Genomic DNA, 26999 nt, shown 5'->3' with positions numbered 1-26999 from the left:
TTTCTTGAGTGGTTTCCTCATCATCATCAGAACTGGCAGGATTGACTATTTGACAATTTTAGAGATTTCTACTCTTAAAATTACATTCTGGTACAGATTTCCTGAGGTTTTCGAGACAAGTTACAAGTCAATAAGATGGAAAAGCCAATTCACATCTCTCTTGTAAAATAAAGTGGGTGGATCGTACTATTCAGGTTTCATTTCCAGAATGCTTTGCTGTCTTGAACATTTCTGATTATGAAACCATGGTAAATTGGTTTTCTCCCTAATTGGTGCTCAAACTCCCAATGTATATCAATATCATTAACCAAATCAATTAAATACCTTCATGAACATGGATGGCCTTCCTTCTAGGACCTGACTAATTTATAAATGATCTTCTTATTCCTTTCTGTTAATGATTCAGCCCCATTATTAGTTCTTCTCTTTTGAGAAAAAACTCCATTTCAAAAGTTAGATGCTCAGCTGATGAAAAGAAAATTAGGAAGCAAATAATTATTATGTAGATTAAAGACATCATTAAAGGAACACATGTGATCAGGATACTTTGTGAGTGGAAAAATAATAGAGCCATTGTAAATGCTAATATATTCATGAATGTTAATTTGGTAATGTGCAGGGTGGTTTTTATTCTACTTTGATAAGCCTTCTTCAGTGATACCTTTGGTTCTGATTACATAGCTGCTAGGATTTAGAGTAAAGATAAATTTTCCCTGCATGGGGACAATCTTTGTGTGAAGCTGAAGGCTTGGAAAATGGATGCATATGCAAATGAACCTCATTTTAGTTGAGAAAAATCCACTTTGAAATAGCTTGAAAGGTATAATGTGAGGCATGGATACTGACATAAGTTTTCTGATGCTCTCTTCCAATCTTAACAAGATTTACAAAGCAGAGATAATGGTCTTCTTAATAAACAGTGGAGATTTTTTATCTCTGAATTACTAAATTCATTATCTTCTGATGCAAATATTCAGATGATTTTTTAAGTTACGCTTAACCATTTTTAGACATTAAGAGAATTCCTGGTGCATTTTACGTAGCAGATAATAGTTACATATCTTACAATAAATAAACATGAATTTCCTTCCTCTCATTCTTTCCTTTAAATGTTATAATATAGGAAACATATCATTTTATGTAATATACAATCTTAAACCTTCATATTATTCGTATCTTTATAATTAAACATCTAATTAATAAAAGCATTAAAAACGGGCATGTATATTGAGCGTTTATTGAAGTATCAGTGTAATAGAGAGGTATTTCTAAGTGCCTAACATGGGTGAAGATCTTAATCTTCATAACTTTGGAATGGGTAGTATTTCATATCTATTTTGCATGAGAAAACTGAGGAGAGTTTCTTTTATGCTCTCTAGATCTTATAGCTGAGAAATATCCCAGACTTTAACCCTATCAGCTGAATCCAGAGCCCATGGAAAATAAGTGTGAAATAAGAATCAAAATTGCAAATGATATGTCATACACTTAGAATGATTAGTAGATGCATTTATCAGATCAATTGTAAAAATGAAGAATATTTCAAAGAGATTGAGTTTTTTTTCCTCTCATATCCTTTTTGTCACCTGGGATCTGTTCAAGACTGAAAAACAACCTTGAAGATGATCCCTAAGAGTGGAATGAAGTGTGGGGAGATGACATGATTTACTTTCTCCCTTTTATAAATGCTCTAGGTAATAGTATGGAAGATGTAACTAGCTGGGCATAATAAGTATAATATATGATGGATTAATCTCAGTGTATTGGAAACACCTTTGAAAACTGATGTTAAATTCACCATATTGGTTAAACGTGACTTCCACACCTTATCTGGTATAGTGCTGATAACTTCAATAACAACACTTGCTGTTATAGTGATTGAAATAATTTGAATGCTTATTATTAAAAAGTGTTTTGATTAATATTTCTCAGATGTTAAGCTCAAATGGAAAAAAAGAAAAACTGCCTAGGAATATTTTTTCCACTCTAAATGACTCATTAAGTACTAGTTATGTAAACATCACTATCCAATGTTTGTCATCCACAATCTCCACTGTCCATACAGCTACCACTAGACACAGGTGGCTATTGAACATGAAAATATCACTAATTTGATTAAGAAATTCAATTTAAAGTGTGTTTAACTTTAATAAATTAAACATTAAAAAATAGCCACAGATACCTAGCAGTTACTTATTTGAACAGCATACAAATTGAATTTTCTTCTGACCATAGTCATCTTACAAAAATTTAAAAGCAATATGAAAATTAAGACTTTTAAATTCAAAAATACTCATTACAGGAAACTATCAATTGCACTTCAATATATTTCACAAAGAACATGAAAGCTCTGATCTTTTCTTTCATGAGAAGACTAATTCACAATTTTTTTCTAGCACTTTTTTTTTACAAGAGAGAGCAAATTAGAAACAATAGAAACAATTCAAATCTCTATCAATAGGAAAATATGTCATGTTATGCATATAATAGAATATTCAACCATGAAAAGAAATGAACTACTTCATTCAAAAATACCACTTAAATTTATTGAAAAAATAAGAACTGTGGAGGAAAATTCAAACAGTTATTTAAAATTTTAGAAAAACAAACTATGGAGACAAAAAGCTGCTCAGTACTTTTCTAGTGGTAGTGAATTCACTGAAGAGAGAAGCAAGAAAAGGTTGTGAAGTCATGGATATTCTCTATAACTTGACTCTGGAAATAATTGCATGACTCAATGTATGTGTTAAAATAACCTAATTGTATTCTTAAAATTTACATACATTTTATATAGAAATTATTTTTAAATAAAGCTGATTAAAACCAAATAGAATAATAAATATTTAGATCAAATTATCAATCAACTTGCCCTAATTGACACGTATAAATTACTCTCAGCTACAGCAGTAGAATATATTTTTTAAAATCGTCAGGAGGACATAAAACATTTACCAAGATCAATAATATAGTATGTTATGTGAAAAGTCTTAAAAATGCTGTATAATTGAATTCATACAGATAAGTTCTCCAACTGAAATAGAATAAGTCAAAAATCAATGGTACCAATTTTAAGGAAAGAAGCCGTACACATTTTTAGAAATCCTTCAATGTATAGGAAATCCTTAGAAAAATACATAAATCGACCATAACTAGTGATAAAATTTAGAAAAGTCACCAGTTACAAGATCAATATACAAAAGTCAACAAGGAAAATAATATAAAATTAAAAATCCCATACAAAAATTAAAGGTGGAATATAAAAACCATAAAACTTTTAGAAGAAAAGAGTCAAAAAAAAAAAAAACCTCCAGACTTGATGGAGGTTCTTAAAATGAAAACAAAAACATGATGTTTAATCTATAAACTATTGTTGGAAAACATATTTGTTATGAAAATGACCCTGTTAAAAGGGTATCAAAAGTAAAGTCATAGATTAAGAAAATATTTTCAAATCAAATAAGACTTAAGGACTTGTATCTAGAACATCTTAAGAATTCTCAAAAACAAACAATAAAAAATAGTGTGAGTGGGAGGGAAATGGACAAAAGATATGAAGAGTTTTTATGCTCATAATGATTGCTTTTATTTATTTTTAGCTTTATTTATTTTATTTGTTCTAACTAGTTATACATGATAATAGACATTTTACTGAATAGTATAGACAAAAAATTCCACATGCTGATAAAGATGTAGAGTAGCATCTGCATTATGCATCTAACACCATAGCATGTCATGAGATGAAAGTATTCTGGATCTTGGCCAGTGAATTAGTTACATGGGTAAATGTATGTGTCAAAACTCATCCACTGTATCCTTTAAAAAATGTGAATTAAAATTGTTTATTGTGTATAAATTATACTTAAGAAAAAAGTGAAAGTTTGATTTTGACAATGAATTGGATGTGAATATTAGCTGTAGTATTAGGAGATCAAATAAACGTATGTGTTTGTATTTCTGGGAGAATTCTGGACTATAGAAAACATTTAAGAATTATCTACATATATATCAGGAATAAATATAATTTCTTTCTCTTAACTCCTAACTTCCTTCCATTTTTAAAGAGAGGATAAGCTACAAGATTTTTAAAGAGAGGGTAAGCTACAATTACTTTAATTGTTTACAAATCTCCCTTTACCACTGAGATGGTAGTGGTAAACAAACAAACAAACAAACAAAGCACTTCCTGATATACATAGTGAATTCTACTAAGGCAGTTTTGAGTCAGAAAAATCTATCAATTTGAAGCTTAATTTTTCTTATGAGATCAACTTTCTTCCCCAAACAGTCTCTAATCATCCATCTGTGAGAATAAAATATGCTGTCCTATTTCTCCTTAAGTTCTTTTTATGAGTAGTAGAGTGAATTTCAAATTCTTTCTTACTTCAGATATTTCCTTATTATAATTGAGCTTAATTACTTGAATAATTATTATTTGGATTATCATTTTCATAATTTACAATAATAGATCACACAAATTTTCTAGTATGTGAGTTGGATTTAGAGGTTAAATTATACCTAAGTTATCAATACTCTCTTCTGGACTTTAAATTATATTCAAGACTGTGACAAAAAGTGGAATAATTCTTAGGGGATAGAGGAGCAATTCTAGATTTGCCACTAGATTTTATTCATGTCACTTCATATATCTAGTCCTGTTTTTCTTTGTTCATGTAAATGTCTGATTTTCTTTATCTTAAGAAGCATAGAAGGATGGCAGAAATTTTTGTAAACCTCTGTAATTCATTGAAAAATCATAGAGAATATGTATTTTCAAAAGACAGTTTCTGCACTTACATCCAATAGCAGCTATTGAATCATTACAGGTGAAATGTACTGAAATAGACTGAATATTCAACTGAGGTGGGCTTAGAACAGTGAGGACAGTATGTGTTTGTTGACTAATGCCTTTACTTTGGATAGCTGTTTAAAGTGATTACTAAGGAGAGAACAGTTAAAACCCATTAGTCTAGAGAGATTCTAAAGCCCATGAGAAAAAAATATATAATTTGGTACTTAATCCAAATAAAAAGAGATATTTGCAGTTATTAATGAATCATTTGGGGCATTTCAAGCAAAGTGGAACAAATGACGCACAGGAAATCGGAGATTAAAGTAGGAGAGTCATCTCTTACAAACTTCAAGCTATTTCAATCTCAAGATCTTGGTTTATTGATTGATAATTAAGACTTAGGAAGGCCAATAATTTGTAGTCTATTCTAGTGATTGCCTATCGGTCAGTTACATGGCAGCATGTACTGGATATATGGGATATAAATGTAAACAGAAACAATGGATATCTTCAAAAAGCTGATGCTCTTAAATTCTGCTCTCTCAAAGAAGATTCATCTAAAGTTGTGGATGCTGTTGCATTCCTGATTTTACAACCAGGAGTCATTCTTACCTTTCCTTAAAATCCCCTCAAGCATTAAACCCACTTGATGACATACTCCTATCTGATTAACAACATTTCCCAGAATTCTGGAGCTAATTTTTAGAATTAGAAACCAGTCTGGACCATTGAAACTTAGACAATTTTGGCAATAACTAGACAAACAACAGCAGAGAATAAAACTTATATCAATTTTACTAAGCTTGGAACATTCTTCATCTAAATATCTTTTCTGATCTCCAAACCTCCACTTGCCTCCTGATAATAACACTAAAGACTAAACCAAAGTATAGTCAGGGTGAGGGCAGAGACAGTTTTAAGAATCACCTTCAAAATTTCTTTTGAATATTTTATGTTATAATCTTTGTAGTTATCAACAGAGTCACAATAAGCATAAAGAAAGAAGAAAGTTTTGACTGTATCATGTACTTCAGTACCAACATAAGTAAATCATACTTAAGAAAATTTGGCCACTAAGGTAAGGAATATATGTTAGTCTATGCATGGATGGGAAAATTTATCAGCAAGTGCTTCACATTTGACCTTTTTTTTTAATAGGGAAGTTGGTATATCAGATAATATGAAATTGCAACCCTAAGGGAAGTATTTAGTCAATGCAACTCAATTAAATTCTCTTTGAAAATCTACACACAAAAAAGTTCAACTCTGATTTTTAAATTTCACTTAGTTCTACCAAAACATAAGGTTTAAAATGCTAAAAACTGTGAAATATTAAACAACACTTCAAAGCAATAATGAGCAAGGATTTTATCTCATACCTATTGCAGGTGTAAGTAAACAGAAAATACATACAATAATAGAGAACAAAAGTGCTGCCAAAACCCAGAGCTTAATTTTCTGTCTTGATGGGAATTTTAAGCAAAGAAAAAAAATAATAATTATCTTTTAGCAGAATTCCTGGAACATAAGAGCAGCTAACAAAAATGATGCTACATTTAAAGTGACAATGAAAGATAGGAATTATTGTAGAGAAAAGGAGTTTTTTTGGGATTTAACTTAGAATTGCAACATTAGACATCATATTAAAAACCTTAGCAAAATGAGAGGAAAGCATGATTTCTTTAAATCTAAACTTCATTTCTAAAAGCTTGAAAACTGACATAAATAAATAGATAAATGGATGGATGGATAGATAGATAGATAGATAGATAGATAGATAGATAGATAGATAGATAGAATAATGGACACTCTAAAAATGAAGCATACTTATTTTTTTTCTGAAGAACTCGTTTTAATGTGGATTTGTGGGACAATACCTTATTAAACAATTCTGCTATTTGTGCAATACCAAATCACTGTCTTATTTGTTTGAAAGGTGTATCTTACTGATTCTGGAATGCAATGGTATTCAAATATTAAGCAACAAAACAAAAAATTACAGTGGTCTAATGTTTATTCTATTTTAAAAACATAACAATCATGTTGATATTGTAGCATATGCACTATATTTTGTTTTTGTTGAACATCCCCAGGTGTAAGAGTTGGGTCATCCTCACTGTGCTTCCAATGAATCATACTAATGGGATTGTTTCCTGTACTTCAGACTCTTTCAAGGAAGGCTATTGGACTTTCAGTTCTGACACTTGGCAATATTCTTCATATACAATTTCTGCTAAAAGTTGTTTACTTGAAAGTGATAGAACCCAATTCAAGGTGATTTAAACAAATTATTTTCACACAATGTGATATTTTTGGTTTGACCCATGTAGAATATATTTCATCGGATTTTTTTTAACACTTCCATGTTTGTGCTGACTTATTTTTCTGGAAGGATCTTTTAGCCTCCATATGACAGAGGCCAGCTGCAGTGGGCTAGAGTTACTCACACACACACACACACACAAAAAAAAAACAAACTTGTATTTTTATCCTAGCATTCCAGGAGAATGGAACTGGTATACACTCTAAAAGATCTAATTTATGCCTGCCTCTTAACCAATCACTGAACCAAGGGGTCACAGTATGTTTTTATGGCTTGGGCCTAAGCCTCGTGTTCTGCTCCTTAAATAACACTGATCAAAGAAAACTAAACTCTCTCAGGGTGTCAATTTTACCTACTAACTTCATAAAACAAATGTTAATATCTCTTCTTACGAAAGCTTCTTGACATTGATTTATGTACTAAACTAGAGAAAGCAGTTGCAATTAGTACAATGTATAGTTAACAACTAGCTCAAAAATACAAAGAGAAAAGGAGAGACAATACCTTCTATTTTTGACATGCTATATTAATATATTTGGATATTTACTCTAAGAAATTAAACCTAAAGTTAAAAATGCAATTGTAATATAGGCAGGTTTTGTCTGTTTATTTGAATGTAAAACTTTAAAATCATAAAATCGTGAAGGCCAATATCCACAAGTAATAGGACACCACTTGCATTCTCACCCTCATTGGCAGGAGAGCCATTTGAAAAATTTTCCCTATTATGAAATTGTGCATCAGAATAAACTGTGAGGCTATTTTCTCCTAGCTCTTTTTTTTCTCTATATCTCATCTCCTACGCTGAAAAATTTCAGTTGTAATGAAACCATACAATATTGGTAGTATGTCACAGCTGTCATTTCTATGAGCCATGTTGTTATAGAAAAATGTTGGTAACCAGCTCTAGAAATAATATATTACGTGTCCCTTTATATGACAATTATGAAGACTAATGAAAAATATTTTATAGTATAATACTAAATTTAAAGAAATAGTAGCCTAACACATAGAATATGCATTTTGATTACAAACATATGGTATTCTTAAAGAAAGGTAATTTAAATTAGGCTACATATATTAAGAGTGGTTTTACCTGCCATTTTACTTTTGTTAAAATTTAATGTGGTCCCCACAATATACCATCATTCTTTTTAAGTCTTTATCATTATTACATACACACAGCAGTGGTAATTTTTCTCTTTTCTAATAGACATCCATATACATGATAAAATTAAATTAATAAACAACATGGATTGTAAACTGCTTTGTTCATCTAAGTTGCATATAGTAATTATACAGGAAACAGTCAATCCCATAATGATAATAATGTTTAAGAGAGCAGATTAGCCAAAAATTCTTTTAGAGTAGAAAGATTTTTTTGTCACTTGACCTATTAACACTGGGCTATTTTATCATGTTCAATCACAAAATAAGAGTATTATCCCATGAAGTATGATTTCCTAAATGAAAGCAAGAAATTAGAATGACTATTTTTGCTGGTAAAATGTTTGCTGAATGGTTAATGCCCAGTATCTGGGAGGTGAAAGTCCACACCATTACTCAAACTTGATTGTTTGCTTTTCATTAGAATTATAGCTATTAGAAAACTTGGCTAATTGTAACCATGCCTTGAATTTCCTTGAAAATGGCCAATTCTTGGAACTTGCCAAGTTAGTGAGGGTGATGGGGGAACAAAGTATAAATTTAGATGAATTACTTTTTTCAAATATTGCGTTTATCATTTATGAAGGCTAGCAATATCATAACAGCTCAAAAAAGTGTAAAAACTGTTCTGCCTTTTGTTTTTAATATATACAGAAAGATTTGTAACACTAATTTATATTTGAGGTATCTGTGAGTCAATAAATTATTAATTTTTCTTCCACTTGGGTAAGGAATTGTTGCCATTGTACAGACATAAAACCAAAATATATTCAGTGACCCAAGAGTCAGCAAACAGGCAGCATATCTGATTTTAAGGATGTTTTCAGTAAGTGTGAATTATGCTAACTCAGCCCTTCCATTTTCATAGACATCCCAGTTAAGGGATAAAAATCAGTAGTCTTTGAATGAGTTTCATCGTGTTTGATGATGACACTGTCATCAGTACAGCGTATGAACAGTCAGTCATGGTGAATTTAGCAATGGACTGATCACAGGTAGGTTACTGCTTCATGTAGGTGGGATATGCCAGCATGCCTAGGTTTGCCTCTATATTGCAGATTGTAGATTCATTTTAATAAGAAACTTTGCTGGCTATGCCAAGCCCGGGGAGTACTGCTTCCCTGCCACAAAACATAAATAATAGCTGAACTTAGAGGGTTATGAGCTCAGATCCAATGAAAGTGTGCATCTCTAGCACAATATGTGAAGGGTGTAACAATATCACATTAGAACAATGAAGAATGTAGAGCCACCATAGGTCGTCCAGAAACTCCAATAAACATGAACAGAGTTTGCTAATATTTAGTAGTGAAGGATTTTTAAAAGATTGCTAATGGAAATAATCCATTGTATTCCAATGGAGTGCCTACTGTATTGCAATTTGGACATATTCTAGAACCTTTTTATTTTTGAAGGCTATTTGAACTAGACATATTTGTAATGAAATAAATGGAGTTAATTAAAATTTATAAATGAGGAATATAATATTTCCAGAATCCATCATCCAAACAGATATTAGGTTTATAAGTAAAATTAAAATATCATAGATTCTAAGTGGAACAATAATTATCTCTTGACATTTTAGAAGCTAGAGTCGCCTGTGCCTGATCTAATGATGCCCAGGAGTTTATTCAAGGTCATGAGGTCTTAAATATTGGACAAAACTATATATCATTCCCTTTTTGTGAGTTCAATTGTGTTAATGTCTCTGGAATAAAAGCTTGGGCAAAAAAAAAATTACATGAAAGGGACACCATATCCTTTTTTTCTGCAGAATTTTGGGTTAGGTTAGAATCTTGCCTGCAAAATTGAGTTTTGATAATAAAGATATTGTGATATGTTATGGCTATAACAATGCAAATGACAACTGAAAGACTGAGAAAGGCACCAAAATGAAACATATCAGCCAAATCTCTAATAGCAAAATAAATATCAGTTGATGATTAAATTGACTCACTAATTTTTTTTAAATATATGTGGACACAAGATCTTTATTTTATTTTTATGTGGTTCTGAGGATCAAACCCAGTACCTTACGCATGGTAGACGAGCGCTCTACCTCTGAGCTACAACCCCAGCCCAAATTGACTCACTAATTTAAATAATAGTAGACTTTAGAAACATAATGGTGGTATCATGGCTTGAAAGCTGCAATAATCCACTATGAGTTTCCATTACTTCTTTCCAGGTAAAACAACAGGACAAAAAAACAGTGGGGATAATAATGCCTTTTTTGCCTTGTTTGCATTCTTGAAGGTCCTGTTTCAATTTTGACCATATGTGCATACGCTATAGCTACTGTAACATGACCATAACTTAGTGACTTAAAACAATATGCTTCTGTCACATTATAGTTCTGCAATTCACAATTCCAAAGTCAGCTGCACTAGGCTAACATCAAGGTGTTTAGAGGAATATAACCCCTTCTGGAGATTTTAGAAAAGAATAATTTTCTTTGCTTTTCCCACAGTTGGCAGGATGCCTATCTTCCTTTGCTCATGGTTCTTCTTGTGAGTCTGCAAACCAGCAATTCTGAGTCAAGTTTTGTCACTTCACATTGACCTGATTTATTCTAAGCCCACCTTCATATTTATGAATCATTGTGATTATGTTGATATACATAGACAATCCAGAATAACATGACTCTCTTAATGTCAGCTGATTAGCAAATTTCTATTGCTTTAGTTCTCCTACATTTGCAACATAATATACTCAGAATTTCTAGGTTTAAGATGTGGACATCTTTAGGGGGCCATTTTTCTACCTACCATAGGCCATATAAACTATTCTACTGAAGGAAGCTCATGGAATCACACTTTATGGAGATGATTTTAAATGCCAAGCACTCCATGTAACTTTAATATGCTACTTATCATATCATAAAGCCCATATTTGCTCTCAGGGTAATGGGTCCCATGAATATGCAGAATTTAGGCAAATCAATAATTCTGATGGTTAATGTAAGACATTCCTGTTTATTCTCATTTCATGTTTGACAACTCCTTGAAGACCATAGGTGATAGCTTCTTTCAATGTAGAGACAGAGGTATAACTGTGATTTTAAGACCCAGTGTTGATTAAGAAAATGAAGGTTTAACATCTCATGCATTTAAGGAGCTGTTAAATATGGAACCTGTATTTTGAGATATGAAAACAAGCAGTGTTCTTTTATCTTTCTGTTGTACAAATATTGTAGCAGATTTAAGATTTCCAATTGAATCACATTAGTTACTTTTTTTATAGAGGTATTTTTCCTCTCTATTAAGGTTTTTATAAATTAATTTATTGCTTCCCCCATCTCCCCCCTGCCTTTTGTGGTTACAGAATATACTGCAGGTGTGGCTCCTCATTCTCTTGTTTCGACTTAAAAGTCTCTTCCTTAGAGAGACCCAAGTTAGTGTCATGATTAGGTACCTTCTCTGTGGCAATGTTGGCTTTATTGGGTCTGAGGACCCTGGACTTGATTCAGGTTTAAATTAGCCTCAAAATATGGGTTGTGCCATGACATTTTTTTCCTTTCATCCTGAGCATTAGGAGCATCAAAGACATTTTGTTGGGTCTTTTCTAGCTATTTCTTTTCTGGAGTGTAGACCTCAGCATGTTACATGATGACTTTGTTCCTCTGTACTATTGAAACCTGATGGACCTGTGTATAAGATTTTCAGTGTCTCCCTCGAGTGCTGTGTAGAATGACCCCAAGGCCTAATTCAAACGACAAATGACAACATACCCAAGGTGCATAAGGTGCGTATTTCCACTATTTTGTTTACTCTAGTAGTGTAAGCAAATGCCCATTTTTGCACTTCTGTTCTTCATTACACTAGTAGAGATCTAGAGGTAATTTTTTTTCTGTTTCTTCTTTATGATTTAATAAATATAACTGAGTAAGGCACCTTTACCAAACAGATGCTCACTAAATATCTGGGGAATTGAACAAGCATTTGGAGATAGTATTGAAAAAAAATTCTGGATTTTAGAGTTGCTGGAATATGAATGTTATCAGAAGAGAATTTTGAGGGGAAAAAGATCACAAAGAATAAAATTAAAGAAGTGATTTCCAAAAATTGTGGAGTACATGAGCTATTTTTAGTGCTTTCATAGGAAGCTCTGCTCCCATATGTAGATTAAGGAAGGTTCTGTTCTTCTCACATTTCATAATGGAATGTGCCACCACCATCCTCCTTTCTCTTTTCTTTTGTCTTACTCAGGTAGGACAATGTAGTGAGAGATGGAGAAGACATTTTGGATTCAGAAATGAACATAATAAGTGGAGGATGATAGAGAAAAAAAATAAAAGTAGAGAAGAGGAAACATGGCTTAGATCCCTATACCTTATTTCTTCAAACTACTTTATGGTCAGAATATTGTGCACAGAAGTTCACTTTCAATTTTTAAGTTGATTTTTATATCCTTATTTTATCATCCAGAATAATTGCATTTTGATGACCTTCTTAAACAAATTTCAAAGACATAATATAATCAACTTTTTTTAAAGAATTTAATGTTTTGTTTTTTAAAGATTTTTTTTTTAGTTGTAGATGGACCTTTATTTTATTCATTTATTTTTATGTGGTGCTGAGGAGTGAACACAGTTCCTCAAACATGTTAGACAAGTGCTTTACCACTGAGCTACAGCCTCTTTTTAAATATTACCTTCTCTAAACCCTCTTCCATATAGAAGGCAAGATTTTCTGATTAAAAGGCAAAACTGACCATGTTTAATGACAATGAGTGCCTGTCTACAGATGGAAGGAGTTCACCTGCAGCACCTGGCCCCGCCCTTCCTCCCACTTTATCACTTGTGCTCACATCTTCCCACCCTGCAGTCCAGCTCACTGACTTTCTCTTACATTGTTAGGGGAGCAGAACTAGTCTACTCTCAGTGCCCTTGTGCATATCCTCTTTAACCATGCTTATTCTTTCTCTCCCTTCTCTTTGCTTGCTTCTACTTCCCCATCAATCCTCCCCTTAAACATTCTCTTTCCTGAAAGGGGCTTTTTGAACACTTTCCCTCCTTGAAGAGTTGAACACACATTCTTTGCACATTGCAACTTTAGTGTTTGTTTGGATCCTGGCACACCTTTAATGAAGCAACCGTGTCTCTATTTTCTGCATCTATTTGATCTTAACTGCATGATGTACCCCCATGACCCCCCAAAATGTCCCAGAGAGTGTAGTTACTTATTAAAAAATAGACTGAAAGAATGTTTGCATGGAAGTATAAAATGCTTGTAAATACATTATATTCTTTATTTAAAGTAAGGCACTAAACTTTTATTCATCATTTTGGTGAAATCTATCACTGATCAAAGGGTGTTATTTGGGCATGAAAAACAAAAATAAGGGGACAAATTGCTTTTGATTGTTGAAAACAATCTGCTTTTTTCAGTATTCTAATTTCAGCAAAAGTCTATGAGACTTTCTATGAGAGAGCATATAAGTTACCTTGTTCCAGCCAACATCTCTTGGGAGCAGTGTAATTTGCTTAGCCGATTGGTTGTGTGACCACAACTGAAAAACAGATAAACTGGGGGCTTAAGTAACTGTGGCTTTGGGGATCTACATGATAAACCACTGTAAAATGGATAGGAATTTGAGCCAATAACAATAGCAGTGGATACACATATTTGTGTAGGTCTCCATGGCACTATTATGCTATTGGGAAAAATATTCCTAGAATTAAAATGTAAACTTTTAGCTTCTAAGAACTGTAACAATAATGATATTTTAAAAAATTTTATATATTTTATTCCTGTGTTTGAATTTTGAGCCATTAACATGAACATATTTTTTATCAAACCTTCCAGGAAGAATAATCTGGGGACATTTTACCCTTGTATGGAACCAGAACATTTTGGTGCATGTTTGTATCTTTATTTTTTCTCAGCTTTGCTAAAGTAAGATTAACAAATAACATGGTATGTATACATATATATAGATCATATAGTGTTTACATATATTGTATATATAATCAGTATACTGTATATAAATTGTGTGTATATATATATATATAAATTTGTACACATATATGTCTATTTGAATATATATTAAGATGTGCAATATACTGTTCTGAAATAAGCATACATTGTGAAATGGTTGTGTCAATGAAGCTAATTAACATATCCATAAGCTTACATAGTTGCCACTTTGTGTATGCTTGTGTGTGTGTTGAAATATTAATTACATTTTCTATTGCCAAATTTGAAGTATATAATATTTCAAACTATATCCATCGTGCTATTCATTAGATCTTTTCAGAAAATATTCATCTTCTCTAACTGAAACTTTCTCCCTGTAGCCAACAATTCCCCATTTCTCTCAACCCTCTGCCCCTGAAATTTACCTTTCTGCTCTTTGCTCTTAAATTCAACATTTTTAGAGTCTACATGTGTTTGAATCAGTGCAATATTTGTCTTTCTATATTTGAGTTATTTCTCTTCATGTCTTCCATATTTGCAAATTAATTTAAATTAAATTATTATTATATCACAAATTATAGAAATTCTTTCCTGAGGTCTAATACTATTTCATTGTGTGATAAATGTATGTGTGTGTGTATTTGTGTGTGTGTGTGTGTGTGTGTGTGTGTGTTTGTGTGCATGTATATGCCTCATATTTCCTTTACCCATTCTTGGCTGCACCAATTCATATCCTCACTTATCCAAGAATTGGAATTTCTCTTTATCTTCACTAACAGTAATATCTCATTGTGGTTTGATTTATGTTTCTCCAATGATTAGTTTGTTGAGCATTTTCTTTCTTTTTTATTTTTTTTAAGTTATACATGAACACAGTATATTTATTTTGTTATTTAATATGATGCTGAGCATCGAATCCAGCATCTCAAACATGCGAGGTGAGTGCTCTACAGCTAAGCCACAATTCCAGCCCCTTGTTGAGCATTTTCTATATACTTGTCAGCCATTGTTTCTTTTGAATAATTTCTTTTCAGGTACTTTGCCTATTTCAAAGGGCAAAATTTATCATTTTATTTAACATATATAAATTGTGCACATGAGACATCGAGTTTCTTCATTGTGCAGTCTAGATTTGGGATTTGGACTCAGAAGATGGATTTGGACTTAGAAGACTAAGTGATATCTTTGAAGTTTCTGGAGAAACATTGTGAACAAATTTAGCACAGTAAGATTCTTGCACATTAGCTGGTCACAGTGTTCTATGCCTGTAATCCTAGTAGCTCAGGCCGCTGAGGCAGGGAGATCAAGAGTTCAAAGCCAGCCTCAGCAATTTAGTGAGGGTTTAAGCAACTTAAAAGAACTTGTCTCAAATTAAAAAAAAAAATTAAAAAGGTGGGGAGCACTGGGGATGTGGTTCGGTGGTTACGTGCTACTGGGTTCAATCTCTGGTTAAAAAAAAAATCAAAACAAATAAACCAGCAAAAAAAGATTGTTGCATGCTTGCAGCACTTTCAGCTCCTAAACATTAGAGATAAGGAAATTCTGAAAGCTACCAGGCAACATGTGCACTATTCTCTTATTGCCATAAACAATGTCAGGCATCAAGATTGGGCCCTTGAATCTGCTCTACATGCTGTTGTCAATGCCTCTGGGTTTTCAACACTTTTGACTAATTTTGGCATATCAGTCTGACTCAGGCTGAATGAAATTCTCATTTTTGGTAATTTGGGGCTTCACAGAGGTTTGAAAAGATTTATTTTGAATTGGATTATTTGTTTTCTTGCTATTGAGTTGTGTAAGTTCTTTATTTAATGTGAATATTAACATTTCATAAGATATATGATGTATAAATATTTTCTCCAATCCAGAGTTTATTCCCTAGATCTATGTATTATTTCCTTTACTTGGCAGAAACTTTTTATTTAGATGCAATCTTATTTGTCTATATATGTTTTTATTGTTATATAAGAAGAAGAAAAAAAATATCATTGCCCTGATCAATGTCAATGGGATTTTCCGTACCTTTTTTTCTAGTAGTTTTACTATTGATAATTGCAGGTTTGTTTTTGTTTGTTTGTTTGTTTTTGTTTTTGTTTTTGTTTTTGTTTTGGAACTGAGGGTTGAACCCAGGGATGCTTTACCATTTAGCCACATCTCCAGCATCACTCCCTTTTAAAATTTTTTTAAAATTTATTTTGAGACAGGGTCTTGTTAAATTGTTTGGAGCCTCGCTAATTTACAGAGACTAGCTTTGAACTTACAAATCCTCCTGCCTCAGCCTCCGGGCCTCTGTAAATCTCTTACTCTGTGGACATTTAGTGTCTCAACACTAATGTTGTAGAGACTCTGCTCATTACATGTTTTTGACAATTTTCTTAAATATCAGTTGAAGTCTATAAGTAAATTATTTATGGACTGTTCATTCTTTTCCACTGTTCAATATGTTTTGGTTTAAAGTTATATATAAAGATGAATTCAACTTTATTATGTTTTATATAACATATATTTATATGTAAAGTAAATAGTATAAACAATAATATTATAATATAAATAATGCTATTTCAGATACTGGTTCAATAGCCACTTTTGCTCTTTTTGGGTTACTCTTTGTTAAGGTCTGTAGACAAGGCAAAATAACACGTGGTATTTTGCCAGAGAAATGTTAGAGTTCATAAACAAGTCTGGATGGTGCCTGGCAAAATGCCAGAGGGAGTGGTTTGAGAAGTAACAAAAGCAAGCCATTAAGTGTGGAGATTCCTTATTGGTTGACTGATGTATCTAGTTTATGCTAATTAAGATAAGCTGTGCAAAATGTATAAATAGCTCTGTTGCCCTACAATAAACAGCTTCCATTCCTGCTGCATCAACGTACACAAGTTATTCGTCACCCCCTGGTTATTCTGCTGCAGCTGGACTGCGGCAGATGGTGGCCCATACGGGGAGCCCCGGGACACTCGGGGGTAAGTGACGAAAAAAAGCTGCCCGTCCATAGATAGGACGGGAGCAATCTGCTCGTCCCTAGGCAGATAGGGTGAGAGGAAAAATGGCCATTTCGAGAAAATGGAGAAGATTGATGCAGTATGTTTGTGTCTTGTTTTGTCTCAGTGTATTGTTTTGTCTTTATGATGAAAATATGGAAGGGGTGAGAAGTAAATTGATAAGGGAAAGAGGCACCCCAATGGAACGAAGAATAATTAGGGCATGTGTTGATAAGAGCCCAGAAACTCTAGTCAGAAAGAAAAAGAAAGTTCAGAAGAAAAAAAATTATCAGAAAAAAAGTTGCAGCAAAAGGCTATTACTAAATACTTTTCATTACCAGAGGGTGCGTGAATTGGTGCAGCGGCTGTCATGTGCAGGAGCGAATCATGGTGTAGTAAGGAGTTTCCAAGCAGGGGTAGCCGGCTCTTCCCCGGGGAGCGGGACGCCATTACAAGAGCCCAAATCTAGACCTGACCTGGAGGTACAGTCTCGCAGGCTCTTGCTCCCTGTGCCCAGTAGCAGTTTAAGTCCGGACAATCCCTGGACTCTCCCCGGGCCATCTGGGGCTGCCCAGAATGCTACAGCTGGCAGAAGACGCTACCAGCGTCCCTGATGTTTGGTCATTTTCAATGCCAATAACTAAACTACAATGGTTCTCCCACACCTGGAAGCTAATGAGTAATGAGCACCATTAAGGCTTATTTCAAATGTAAAAAACCTTGAGATAATGTACTAAATTGTTCAGAAGATTGTTTTCCTAGTAGAATGCTACAAGATTTTCTTTAGCCAGCGTTGCAGAGTTCCTGCCTTCATCCCAGTGCCAGTGAAAAGGAAAGAGGAAGAATTTCCAGTGTTGCTGAAAACCTGAAAACCGGAGGAGACTTTGGCTGAGAAACGGACGAGACTTCGGATCAAGCTAGCTGCCTGCAGAACTTACCTGGACTGTGATTTAAGCTAGCTGCCTGCAGAACTTATCTGGACTGTGATTCAAGCTAGCTGCCTGCAGAACTTACCTGGACTGTGAGTTAATCTATTGAGACACTGCTTTACTTGGACTGAGACAACAAACTGTAATCTACAACAAATTGTAACTTGATATCTTTGCTAACAGTGTCATTGCTGGTATAATTTTTCCAAGGGCTTCTTGCATGGAGCCATCAATTGGCATGGTATTGTTACATTTTGTATCCTCACTTTCTGTTTGTAGCAGGTTATTTATGGTGTTTCTGTAAAAACCACTATGGTCTCTATTTAAATTAAACAAAAGGGGGAATTGTTAAGGTCTGTAGACAAGTCAAAATAACACTTGGTATTTTGCCAGAGAAATGTTAGAGTTCATAAACAAGTCTGGATGGTGCCTGGCAAAATGCCAGAGGGAGTGGTTTGAGAAGTAACAAAAGCAAGCCATTAAGCGTGGAGATTCCTTATTGGTTGACTGATGTATCTAGTTTATGCTAATTAAGATAAGCTGTGCAAAATGTATAAATAGCTCTGTTGCCCTACAATAAACGGCTTCCATTCCTGCTGCATCAACGTACACAAGTTATTCGTCACCCCCTGGTTATTCTGCTGCAGCTGGACTGCGGCAACTCTTTGTGTGAAATACCTTTTCCCATCTATTCAGTTCTGATTCTGTGTATCCTTAGGGATAAAGAGAATGTTTGTAAGCAGCATAGACTTGGATTCTTCCTGTTGTTTTTCTTGTTTGTATTTGTTTAATCCATTTATATTTAAAGTAATTATTGGATGTAATGGGTCTCAGTGAAGCTCTCTTTACATTTAATCAACCTGGGGTACCTTTGCTTTATGAATCTGGCTATCCAATTTCCTTTCCAGATTTGGAAAGTTTTTGTCATTTCTTTAATATACTTTGATCTCCTTTGTCTTTCTCTGTTTGGAGAACTTTGATAATGCGTTTTTCATTTGCTTGATGTTGCCACATCATTTCAAAGGTTATCTTCAGTTGTTTACATTATTTTTTTTTTCACTTTGTTCTTCAGAATAGATAATTTCAAATGAACTTCTTTGAGTTCACTGACTCTTCTACTTGGTCAAACTGTCTATATTTTTTTCATTTTATTTAGTGTTCTTAACTTTCAGAATTGGTTTGTGTGTCTTTCATAGCTTGAATTTGTTGAATTCTAATTTTGATCATGATCTATTTTCCTCATTTCATTTAATTTCTATTCACATTCTCTCATAGCTTACTGAGCAACTTTAGGATGATTACTTACAGTTTTGGTTGAACCATTTTGTAGAACTGCATTAAATTGGAGTCAGTTACTAGACTTTACTCAGTTTCTTTGATTATGTCATCTTTATTTTATAATTGGTCCTCCTTGTGGCTTTGCATTGTTGTCTGTGTACTTTAAAAAGCAGAATTCTCTTCTAATCTTTATAGAATGAACTTAGAAAGAAAACTTCTTCCCTATTCTACCTGTACAGATGTTCTATGTAAGCCAGCTGGTGGTATCACAGAAAGCCATAACCTTCTCAGCTGATTAATGCATTTGATAGATTAATAATCCAAACAGACCAATGGGTTTTCACTGGGGGCAGGTGAGGCATGGTTGGAAGTGGTTGCTCACTGGGGGTGTGGTCATGGAATATATCTATCGATGATCCCTTCTACTTTCTTTGTCTCTATCTCTGACTTCTGATTGCCATAAACTGAGCACTTTTCCTAGGCCATGTCCTTCCACCATGATGTACGGCCTCATCTTGGGCCCAGAGCAAAATCACACACAACCATGGACTGAGCCTCTGAAATTTTGAACCTAAAATAAACTTTTCCCCTTCTAAGTTGTTCTTTTCAGGTATTTTGGCCATGGCAATAACAAACATACTAATAATGATGCACAGAGACAAATCTTACATTGTTTCAGTTCTTGGACCTGAATCTAAAGACCACACTGGGCCCTGGGAATCTGGGGTCATGGCTGGTTCCTGGCCCCCACAGCCAGTGTGCTAATGGGAGAGGTCTGATGCCTGTGCCTATAGGTGCTGACTTGGGACAGAGCTAGGACTGGAGCCTGCCTGAGTCCTTAGAAGCCACGGGTTGAGTCTGTGGTTATAAGGCATGGAAAAGCTGAGTGTTCACTTCGCTCTCCTTACACCAAGATTGTCTTCCTCTGCATTGCAGTGTGCAGGCTGAGAGAAGGGTGAAGTAGATAATGTAAAACTGTACTTGCACCCTTCAAGGGGTAGTTTCTGTGTTAAACCTAGATTTGTATTACCTTATTTAGATTTCTTAGCTCTTGTGAAAGTGCTTATATGTGTGGAAGGTTGTTCACATGGATGTGCATATGAAGGGAGAATGGCTTGAAAATTCTATTCTGCTACCATGTTGGTCATTAGTTCACATTTGATCTTTAAAATCAGAGTAAAAGTTATGTGTCTCAATATTATTTTTAATTCCATAATCTCCCAAGTAGTTGGTGTCTTCCAGTATTCCAATGATGAGCTTTCTCCTCTAGTCATAACTTGGCTGGGCTTTTCACCTTCCTGTTTAAACCTTTAACAGATTTAAGTGTAATTCTGTTTGTGTGTGCATGTGTGTGTGTGTGTGTGTGTGTGTGTGGGTTGAATGGTGTGAGACTAAAGTATGAACTCAGATGGAAAGCTGTCCTCCTTTAAAATATTAAAATGGGTAATAAACACCAATTTTATATGTATATGATATATTACAAAAAAAGACACACTATACAAATTGAGAGAGTGAGTTTTCTTCTCAGAAGATGCTTTTTTGTTGGTGATGTTATACCCAGGTATCCTGTAGATTTTGTCTCATAGGCACATTTATAATATGAATTTTGACTTTCAAACATTTTGATTCTTCATCTCTGACTTCCTCAATACATAGCCAAACTTATAATTGTTAAGGAGTACATTTGTGTTTACTCTGAGGAAAGAATAAAGCCAATACTCTCTGAAAGTCTGGAGGAAAAAAAAACTCATAAAATGAAAGGACATAAAAGAAAATATATTAAAATGCAATAATCCTAGCATAGTAAATTAATTTGAATTTTTTTCTTTCTATTCTGTACTGTGTACATTTCATATGAGGACATTTACATGTATGTACAGGCATTTGCAATGTGACATACCCGTCAATTACTGAAAAATTTCACGCAAGAAACTTTATTCCAAATATTATGTATATTATAGAATAACTATTGCGCAGTCCATATTATAACGTTGGATCTTTTAGTCATAATGCAAAGTATATAATGGAGGTATTTTGATCTAAGAAACGCCTAAACCGGTGTGAATCTATAATTATACTACAACTGATCTCTCTTTCACTCACTCAGAATATAAACGTGTAAATGTATAAAAGCTGAGGAATGCAGTGAGCATAAGTTCTTAGTCCTAACTTTTTGTTTTTGAAATAAAGTTCTTGAGGAAAACAAATTTAGAAGGAAAGATTTATTTAGGCTCATGGTTTCAGAGACTTTTGTCCATGGATGATCCAGCTCCAAAGTAGAAATATCTTACAGAAGAGGACAGCAGATGAAAGCTGCTCACCCTCACCTCATGGTAGCTGTGATGCAGAAGAGAGAAAGGAAGAGACTGGGGACAGGATAGAACCTTTCAGGGCATGCACCGAGTGACCCGTTTCTTTTTAGTAAACCCTTATGCCCATAGTTTCTAAATCCTCCCAATAATATCAGTCCTTCAGTGGAGTAAGCCATTGATGTCCTCGACATCATGATCCCATCCCTTCCTAAAAGCCCCAGCTGTGTATCAAGCCTTCAACACATAAACCTTCCAGGGACATTTCAGATTCAAACCATAACACCTTCCTGTTTGGGTTTAATTAATGAATATTTTAGGAATTAGTCTTTTCAAATGAGACATAAGTGAGCATAATTCAGGAAAAGTGCATCTATTGAGAGTTTATGAAATATATAAGTATTTATATGTACATAAACACATGTATATGCACATATCCACAGAATATATAATCCACACATGTGTACACACATGCACCCACATACACAGAAGCACAAACATGCATACCTACAGATCCATGTATAAGACTGTAACAAAGATGGAGGTACAGGTGGAGCATTTATAGAGAAATGATGTGTTTTGACAAAATAAAAATAATGTAAATCCATAAATGGGAGAAAAAAAGCACAAGGAAATTGGAAAGCCCTGTCAGTTTTAATCATATTCATAACTCCCAACAGGTAATGAAATGCTAATAAGAAAGCAAGGGAGGAAGATACTAAAGAGCAAAGAAGCATGAAGGTCATCACTAGTACAAAAAACAAATTTTCCATATACAAAAACAGCAATTATTGTATAATATGCACAATACACATAAAATTAAACAACATCATATGGTTGAGACAGAATTGTTTTGTTAGTGAAATCAATAAATACATAAACTGAAATTAAGTGTTGCAATTTTGAAGACTCTAAGTCAAAAACCTATAGTCTATGTCATTTAAAAAAAAGATAAAAAATAAAACAAAATTATTAGGAAAGGTATAAATAGGTAGATGGGCAAAGATATACCAGGAAAACAGATACAATGAGGAAAAATTTAGAAAATAGGTGTTTTTTGTTCCTAATAGAACAATGCCTAAAAGATTTGCAGCTTCAAATTTCTACTTTCAGTAGGCACTCCTGCTGTGTGACAAAGTCCCGGTTCACTGATGACACACATGGCTCAGCCAAAGCCAGCAGCAGCCACCAGACATGTAAATGAGGCATCTCAGGAATCCCAAGAACTCTGGCCCAACAACATCATAAATGCTGTCTTAGCAAGCACCACCAAAACTGTTGGCCAGGGAATTGGGCAAATATAAAATTGATGCTACTTCAATCTACTACATTTTAGGAAAATGGGAAAACCAGTTAGTGATAATGGGCACAGTGATTCCTTTTCAACCCTCATAAAGGCTGTTGAAACCTTTCTGTAATTCTGAAATGATATGAAGATAAAAGCCAAATAACAATAATCAGAAATCATGTCTTATTTCTCCCTCTCACTGCCACTGACCCTTCCCTCATCCTAGGACCCACTGGCAATCACACTGAGTATCCTACTTTCTGTCCCCTGAGAAACTTTCTACATAGGGAATCAGGTGTGTGTGTGTGTGTGTGTGTGTGTGTGTGTGTGTGTGCGCGCTCGCACGCATACTCGCTCACACACACAAAAAAGTTCTTTTGCAGGATTTGGAGGAATAGATGAATAATCTATACAGGAAAGCAGGTATGTGAATAAGGATTTCCTTTAAGACCTAAAAACATGTAAATATTATAAATCAATAACTGAAAGGAAACTATAAATGATAGAGTAGGAAAAAATACGTAAATATAATAGCATACAGGCTAATAAAAACTTGCAAATTTATGAGAAACTTGAGCGGCATTTTTTTAAATTCATTTTATTCTTTAACGAAAATAAATTTAAAGTAGAAAGGAAAAGGAGAAGGCAAAGGAGACAAAGTCAGGTCCCCAAAACTTAAGCCCAGCCCATATAATACATATAAGGTTAAATGCTGGAGCTGGGGATGTGGCTCAAGCAGTGACATGCTCGCCTGGCATGCCTGGGGTGCTGGGTTTGATCCTCAGCACCACATAAAATAAAATAGAGATGTTGTGTCCACCGAAAACTGAAGGATAAATATTGGAAAATTCTCTCTCTCTCTCTCTCTCTCTCTCTCTCTCTCTCTTTCTTTCTCTCTCTTTTTAAAAAAAGGTTAAATGCTGAATGAAACAGGGTCCTTAGCTGTGCCCTATGCCTTTCTATGAGCTCTTTAGAGTATTTGAGTAAATTTTAAAAGCATCTACAATTGTTTATTCTCTCCATAGAATTAGAGTTTATGGGGTTATGTTGTTGTTGTTTGTTTTTTTACTTCTGCAGTCTGAAAATTTCCTGGTGAATGTCAGTGGACACTTGAACATCATCAAACATGAAGCAAGCAGAAGGTTAGTCAGTGGGTAAACATTATAATTTACTCATTTGCTGATAAATTCTGCAACAACTATGAGAAGCAGTCCAGGCAGCATGCTAGAGGTTGAAAGGCCACGTGGTCATGCTCTCCCATGAATCCTGTCAAAGACATAAAAAAAAACCTCAAACCAAACCAACTACAGTAGATGTAAAACAAGCTCAACAAAGATTAGCTAGCCCTGTTAGGATCAGAACAACTACCCAACTGATCCCATTCCCAATTGCTAACCTGTACAATTATAAGTTTAAAATATATTAATTTAAGTCATTCAGTTTTAAGATGGTTTGCTACACAGCAAATAGTGAACTGATGTAACAAACCAAAAATACATTAAATTTGCAGCATACTCACAAAGATGTAGAGTGATTTCCTGCTTTAGTATTCTAAGGGCACAATCTTCTATGATCTATAATTATTTTAGTCATTATAATTTCAATCATCTAAAGTGCACCCAAGTCATATGGAAAATTCAGGACCACTGACCCAGTTTTAAAAGCAGGAAATATCTAATCCAACATAAATATCTATAAAGCCGCATAATCACTTTATTCTCATACTGAAATAACTTCACAACTTAAGCATGGCTTTGCAAAAGGGATCTAGAAAATTGCATGTCAAAATGATAAATTTGTCAATTTGTCCAGCTTTTTATTGTTATGGGCATGACAGTGATGATAAAATGAAGAAGTGGGAGAAAAACTTTATCCCTGAAAGCCTCATCAAAGATGAGCATGGTGCACCTGCTCCTCATTTTCATTTTTCTAAGTACTTTTCTGAATTAGTGTAATTTTCTTTCCCATACTCAGATCTTTCATTCCTTCCTTCCTTATTCCTTTTCTCCCTCCAACTCTCTTTCTTTGTTTCTTCTTTCTTCTCTTCTTCCACCCTTCTATGTCTTCTATATTTTTATTTCATTTTATGAGTCTACAAGCACAGATTCTATCTGTAATCATGAACTGGTTCACTTATGCTTTTTTTCTATATAGCTTATTGGAGGTTAAGTTCATTATCTTCTGTCAGAGCGCTTAGAGAGTATCTTCTTCATATATAGCGAACCTCAATTTTTGGAAAAACTAAAAATGCTCCACTTTTAAATAGTAAATGTCATTATAAAAAGTATGTTAATTGAATCTTGACTTAATGAAAGGGAGGATGGAATAATGGGGAAGATTATTCCTTCAAATTACCTTTGAAAATATGCTCAATTTTATGTTTTTTTATGGGTGTTTTTACTTTACTCAAGTGTTATTCATTGTTTTTTTAAAACTTATTTAGAAAAGAGTTATTAAATAATTATTTAATTACACATCTTGAACTAAGTAACAGTAAAACAAAATACTTCTATTCTTCCCTCTTAGAAGGTAGATTAGGAGATGGATATTCCAGTATATGTGCTGGATAGAGGGGAACACAGAAAAAGAAAGAGCTAACTTTTAACTGTAGCATCTAAAGATTTGTAAAGATCATCTTTTCTGCTTTTTTTTTTTTTTTTTTTTGACGGGTGGCAGGCGACTATCGAGTCCAAGAAAAACATCAGTTTAAATTAAATTTAGAAGCAGAGATTGTATTCTATATATCTGGAATTTTAACAAGTGATGAAAATTTTCTTTTGTATTATGGCATCTTGAGAGCTTTGCTCTTATGAATGAAAAGATAAAATGTATCTTCCCATGACAATTAAATGAAACTATAGTTTGGAGTGTTCAGAAGAGACCTGAAGGGGAGGTATGGAGAATGCGAAATAAGATATGCTCTTAGAAAGCTAGAGTGACAATCACTAATCCCTGATGTTCTGTGTACTTCAAATTCTTAACGCATTTAAAAACTTTAGCTCATTATCCACACTGAATCATTCCACAACAGAATTGAATGACAAAAAGAGGTTAAATCTTAGTCTTGGGAGATATATAGTAGGGGCTGGAATATTGAGTCAAGATCCACTGAAGATTTCGCACAGAGGCTATAAAAACCAAGATTACAAGAAGGAGACAATGGAAAGACTCCTGAGTATTCTACTTGAGGTGTAGCACAGAGCAAGTACAGATACCTGGGAAATTTGTACAGAGCTGCAGTACTTCATTCTTGGGGATTTTTGTTTGTTTTTCACTAATTAATAAACCATCTCTTTCCTTCTCTAAAATTCAGAACGATTTCATTTTTCTATTTAAATATGTGGTAGTCTACATGGAACAGAAATCAAGTAGCTGTAAAAGACTGAAATATTCTTTCACATATTTTCAACATATTATGCACAAGACAATACGTATGATAAGAAATAACACATTCTAATGTTCCGGAAACCACAGATAAACAACACTCCATTTTTCCTTCGTAATTCTCTTTGTCTTTTCCAATGTTTTAGCATTTTAATATGACCCGAGAATTTTAGAATCTTGATAACAAATATATTTTTGACTCTGAGTTCACATTTATGACTTTCACTTAGCATCTGGATTTCATTGGCAACTTTAAGAAACATTTCTTAAACAGAAATATTTAATATATTTGATGACACATAATGCAGTCATCACCTAGCATGGCATTAAACAGAAGTAATACACAAGGTCAACTCTGTTTTCATAGCACAGTATGATGAGACACCACAGATGCAAACAAAAGAACCTTACAAAAGTTTGTATAATTTATAGCAACCTTTCAAATACTGTATAGAAGTTCTAATAAACTAAAAAGTTTTTAAAAAATACTTGCAGTTTTACTTTTTTACAGCAGATTATCTAGCTCATTGCAACTTTTTTGAGGGGAAAATTTTGCCCTATGTATAATGCATTCATCTTAATTCATAAGATAGAACAGATTATAATGAACCTAAAAATAAAATGACCTTGGTAAAA

This window comes from Ictidomys tridecemlineatus, chromosome 4 (genome assembly GCF_052094955.1).
Source record: "Ictidomys tridecemlineatus isolate mIctTri1 chromosome 4, mIctTri1.hap1, whole genome shotgun sequence".
Taxonomy (NCBI): Eukaryota; Metazoa; Chordata; class Mammalia; order Rodentia; family Sciuridae; genus Ictidomys; species Ictidomys tridecemlineatus.
The sequence above is the reverse complement of the archived record's forward strand: the minus strand, read 5'-3'. Positions refer to the sequence as shown.